Genomic DNA, 6,276 nt, shown 5'->3' with positions numbered 1-6,276 from the left:
TATATATATATATATATATATATTCACGATAGTGTGCTGAATAGAACCTGGCTTTGGGGAAAAGAAAATACAGGAGGATTAGTTGATTATGATTTTATTGAACATAATCTTTCAGATTCACACACTTATTGTAGCAGTCCTTCAGTTTTTCTAAGCCCTGTAAAATAACTGAGAAGTTTGGGCTTCCAGCCAGATATTTTGCTATATCCTTAAAACAAGGAACTTTTCAGTAGCACCCCCTTGTATACAAACCGATAGATAGATAGATAGACAGACAGACAGACAAGGAGAGAGAGAGGTGGTGGGGAATAAAGAGAGTGTATTTTGATTATTCCTAGTAATATGTGCGGCAATATCACCGCTGTTTTCAAACATGTAATACAGAATCTACAACTGGTGTATATAGACTTTGCAAATATTTAATTTGTAAATTTCTGATTTAACTTATTGAAAAATGCATATGAAATTAATATGAGTAAAAAGAAAATCAACTATTCACTGTTTAACTCTTTTTTAGTTCAATTACTTATGTGAAAATATTAAATTATTAATTTTATTTTAAATATTATAAAAAGGATGTTTGTTTCAATTGTTCTTTCTATCCACTGTGCGCGACCCTACAGCGATTGAATGCGTTCTCAATCTATCTTCGCACTTGCATTCGAATTTATATTCATTATCAACTGCTTTTCCTTCTTCAAAAGTATATTCTATATACAGTATCAAATTCTTTGAGAATTCTTTCATCTGGACTCAATTTCATCAAATGCATGATTGATCTTCGTCATCCAGGTTTACACCTGCAAATAAGCATTTTTTTAAAAACACTAACGTCGTTGGTGCAAGATATTTTCAGGTGCATCTTCAGGCTGAAATCGAAATTAATAGCGTAGTAAAGGATTACATTTTCATCTAGACAGATCTCATACTTTGCATTATTAATATTCCAAATACCTTCTTCATGTCAAAACATTTTCCGAACGACCAAAGATAATAACATTTTACCCTGTTGTTTTCAGAAGTCCAGAGAAGCCTTTTGTCTGGTCCATCGGATATAACAGAGATGTCGTATTTGGTGGTAACCGTAACGATTTGATAAAAGTAGTCTGGTACAGTTTGGTGACCCGAAGCATTTTCCAAAATATACAAAGAAATCTAAAATCTAATTTTATACTTTTATAAAATATTTCAGATACAAAACATGAATATTTCTTGAACTAATCTTCAAATAAACATTTGTTTAATTTTCATTAAACTTGTAAGAAATACTTTCAGAACACATGGGTGTTCTGATCGATAGATTAATATGGGTCTTATTTTTAAATCTCTAGCAGTAATTTCATCCAATAAAAACATTAGACGATCATTAACCCCTCCTAACCCAGATGACAAAGTTTCTTTTATTGCTAAATATGATTTACTGCCATTTGTTTCAACAACATTTATAATTTATTCATTAAGCTATCTAACATTATTCAATATTGTTTTTCAGTTCAACTAGTTATCTAGTTGCTTCCTATGACATGCACTTTCACTTTCCTCTACAACCTAAACATTAAAAATTATAAATCATTTTCTGTTGTTCATTCAATAATTACATACATTCCCAGGAATTGCTACGTAATTTCATAATTTTAAGTGGCTGTTATAACTGATAAATCAATGTTACCCAAACAGTACACCATGAAACTGTTTTTGACATCGAACTAGAAGTCACTTTTAATAGATCCAGCCATGTATAAGCTTGTAAAACGCTTGTAACAACACTAGCATAAAAATGATATTACAGGCCGGCTGGGAATATAGATAACGTGTACAAGAGGTTGACTGGAAACGTCTAGAATTCTATAAGTATAAAATTGCTCCGATCACTAAAGATAAATCGCGTTTGTCATTTTATTCTTTGTAGCTTTTGAATTTCCTTGCAAATCTACAACTCCTCCGTGGGATTGTTGTACTACTCATTAAACTGTTGAGAGGATTAACATGATTTACTTGTGTTAGTAGTATGAGAAGTGATGAAAATAAGATATTGGTTTCAACTTTTGGCACAAGGTCAGCGATTTCGGGTGAGGGGGACGGGTAAGTCGATTACATCGACCACAGTGTTTAACTTGTACCTATCCAAAAGGGTGGAAGGCAAAATCAACTTCGGTGAAATTTGAACTTAGAACATAATGACGGACAATATGCCACTAAACATTTTGCACGGCATGCTAACGATTCTGCTAGCTCACCACCTTAGGTGAAAATAAAATACTCCTTTGTACTATAGGCACCAGGCTTGGAATTTGGGGGATTGGAGATAGTCGATTACGTCAATATCAGGGCTCAGCTGGTACTTATTACATTACCCCGAAAGGGTTGAAAGACAAAGTCGACCTCGGCAGAATTTGAACTCAATGTCGACGTGTTAACGAGTCTGCCAGTTCGCCGCCTTCGATGAAAATACAATATTGATTTCAATTTGATAGAGAAGTCAGAAAGGTTGACTTGATAGGTGATCACAATATCAACTGGCAGATCTTTACAAGAGATGGATGCGCTGGTAATGTAAACCCATTGATACGACTGTCATGGTCAGCAGATGTTCGTTGAGGAAAATATTCAGGAGATACTTGTCCAGTTGACGAAAAGTGAAAGTTGAGGGTTTTTCATATTTATATGTAATCAAGGCCCTATTTCTGCTACATTATCAGTTTATGTGTATCTGCGGAAATTTTCATTATATTATGGGTATTACTGCTATTATTGAGTGTTTTTCAAATAGATAACTTGCATACACCAGATGCACAGCAATGGTTGTGAAAAACCTTTTATCAATAGGCATCGATATTTCCAATTGATGAAATATAACCTTTTAATGCCGATCTCGTTGCGTGTGCAGATCTTCCTGTTGCACCATTAGATTTTGGATTGCATGTTGGCCTTTTAATTTTCATGCAACCAAGTCAGTTTAACCCTCCGTTAATTGAATGAATTATTCTTCAATATCATATAAAACAGTCGTTGAAACACTAACTCTAAAGAATAAGAAATATAGACGTTTTTCCATGTTTCCAGGGTCTTATTAGAACATAAAATATTTTCAATCCATGTTGTGACTAAGTCGACTCTAATCAGCAAACTCCCGACATTTTGTACATATCCCCGGTCACCATATTTCCCGGGCTGTGATTCGTGCCATATGTCAGTATAACGGCTACAATTAAATCTAACTGTAACGCCAACGTCACAATATCCAGGTAGATCTTCAGTGTATCTAGGCAAGCACACACTAACTACTTTTGCTTTCTGCACGAGTGTATCATTAATTACAGAAAGCATGTTCTCACATTTTCTTGATAAGATTGGGAGAATAAGCAGGATGATTTTATGAAAGGTAAGCTTATTTTCTCAATTTTGTTCAAAAGAATTTATGAAACTCAGTATTAGAATAATTTCTGAAAATGTTTGTTCTACAAGAGTTAGTCTAGCCAAATCCAATAATTTAAGCATAAATGCTTTTTAATCGCTTCAAACTTTTAGCATCTTCATAAGTTAATTGATCATTACCTAGATTAGATTGTAATGCATTCATAAAAATATAATCAGTCAACTAAGACTATCAACATAACAGATTATTTTACCAGACATTTCTTTATTCTTTTACTTGTTTCAGTCATTTGTCTGCGATCATGCTGGAGCACCGCCTTTAAGAGTTTTTGTTAGTCGAACAAATCGAACCAGGACTTATTCTTTGTAAGCCTATTACTTATTTTATCCGTCCCTCTTGCTGCACTGCTAAGTTACGGAGATGTAAACACACCAAGACCGGTTGTCAAGCGGTGATGGGGGGACAAACACAGACACAAACACACACACACACACACACATAGATATAGATATACGCGACAGGTTTCTTTCAGTTTCCGTCTACCAAATCCACTCACAAGTCTTTGGTCGGCCTAAAGCTATTGTAGAAAACACTTGCCCAAGGTACCACGCAGTGGGACCGAACCCCGGAACCATGTGGTTGAGAAGCAAGCTTCTTACCACACAGCCACGCCTATGAATGCTTTCGAAATTACCTTGTGATAATATTAGAATCCACCTGGCAATTTCATAAGCTCGTCAACAAATATCAAGATTCTCTGAAAAAATTAATTGTAGTGAACAATATTTCGACTCCAGTGTGAAAATCGTTCCCTTATTATAAAATGGCTAAATCTTTGAAAATAACACCGTGTATTTCCATATCCAATAACGTTTCGTTTTTTTTTTTTTTAGTACTTTCAAGTGTATGGCTAACATATACAACGGGCTTACCAGTTTCAGACATCATTCTTGAAGCTGCAATCTTTTCTGAATCGAAAGAGAATGTACTCACAATAGGCTATTGAGTAGGAAGTTCTTTTACCTTCTTAAAAGACTGTTCTTGAATGCGTTCTCCTATTTAAATGCTTTTCGTTTTCTCTACTGCAGGAAGAGGTTCAACTTGTTCTATAAATTTTGGTTCTGGAACTCTAATCTTGTTTATTAGAATATGTGATTACTTAATTTTATCCTTTGAAATTTTCATTCTTAGAAAATCTATGAAAGATGCATTATTAATGCATTTATTTAAATGAATCGATAGATTGGCACCTTTCGTTGTAGTAAATATACTCATTTCTCAATCCTTCTATAATCTATTCTGAATCTTTACAAAGCTGGTAATGTTATCCTGATATATAATTAGGGCATTGATCCAACAGACCACTTGCCATCTTGGAATATGGAGCTATATGTCAGACCATCTGAATACTGTTGATTAAGTGAGGATCATTGTTTTCGTAAATTACATACAATCTCTTGGAGTCCTCATCGAAACCAATCTGCCAGCATGCACTCTTTAAAATCAGCCGAGATAAAAAAAAAATCTTCACTCCTTGCATATTAGTGAACATAGTATCGACATCACGAATTGTATGAAGGCAAAGTTTGTAGATATTCATAATTTACTACCCTTGTTTTTATCTCAAACAAATCGCACTGCATCGTTGCCATAATGCGGAGATGAAGTTATAATTCCCATTACTTCAAGATTATGCACCAATTAATCCAATGTATGAAAGCAACGACTAAGCTAAGGTATTGTTTTTCTCTAAAAGCAAGTAAAGTTGTTCTGATACCAATTACCTTTAATTTTGGAGCATTATAAGAAATAGGTTTGACGAATGATGGAAATTTGATGATTAAAAGAAGCCAGAATTATAACGTTACATCGTTAGACATTTGAATTGGAAGCTAGTTCAATTTACGATAAACCTAATTCAAATTATTATTTATATTACCGTTATGGACAGGCTTGCCAAAATACCGTTGTTTTTGGCCAACACAATTTTCTTAAGTGTCACAAAGTAGCACAATTACGGCATTCCCCCCTACATATACAGAACAAGCCCTATAAGGATGTGAATACCTACAAAATTTTAAATCTTTAATATGATTGCGCCCAGTTACTGGATGTTTCCTAGACTTTCCTTCACGAGGGCCCTTGCCAGACGCATACAATATTTCTGCAATAGAAATTAACAGTACTACTTACCCCAAATCAAATGCTCTCTGTGTCAGGTGGAATCTTTGGGAAGAATTCTTAAACAATCGAGAATATTTATTCACTGGACACAATTCAGTTTTAATAAAAAATATTTTCACGAACTTTGCTTCTTGACTATATATGATTGCAGAGAACTTATATAAACATACGCATTCAGTCTTGTAATTGGTCGAATTTTGTTTCTCTGTTTCTTTGATTAAGGTTCATCAATTTTGATCAGTTTGAGATTCCCCTTTATATTTAGTTATTTTTTTCCTGCAGCACACTAACTTTCAAATAAACAATGTTGAATAGTTATAGGATAATGGACATTTTCCAGTTAATTGATTACAATGACACCACCTAATACAAGAAATTTTAGCTAACCTGTTCAGGTTTACTATCATCTAGAAGCAATTTTGCGTTAAACTATATTAGCAATACCTTTGTTTCTTTACCATTATCAAAATGTAAATGTTCATCAGACCCTATCTTAGCGTTATTAGCGTTATTAGATAAGTAGAATTGTAAATATTTGTCGTCATCTTTTTTCTTGTTTCAGTCAAGAATCGACCCCAGTACATGTTTTAAGTCTGGTACTTATTGTATCGGTCACTTATGCCGAACCGCTAGGTTACGGGAACATAAACACACTAGTACCGGTTGTCTAGCGGTGGAGGAGGACAAAGACAGACACAAACATGCACACACATACA

The 6,276-nt window shown here is 34.2% G+C and overlaps 1 protein-coding gene across 2 annotated transcripts in view; it reads left to right on the top strand.

Moving 5' to 3' along the window:
- Window positions 1-6,276, top strand: part of LOC106882686 (vitamin D3 receptor) — a 761,413-nt gene that overhangs the window by 41,471 nt on the left and 713,666 nt on the right. The window lies entirely within an intron of this gene.

Source organism: Octopus bimaculoides, chromosome 2 (assembly GCF_001194135.2).
Source record: "Octopus bimaculoides isolate UCB-OBI-ISO-001 chromosome 2, ASM119413v2, whole genome shotgun sequence".
Classification (NCBI taxonomy): Eukaryota; Metazoa; Mollusca; class Cephalopoda; order Octopoda; family Octopodidae; genus Octopus; species Octopus bimaculoides.
Note: the sequence above shows the minus strand (reverse complement) of the source record. Positions and strands in the feature narration are given on the sequence as shown.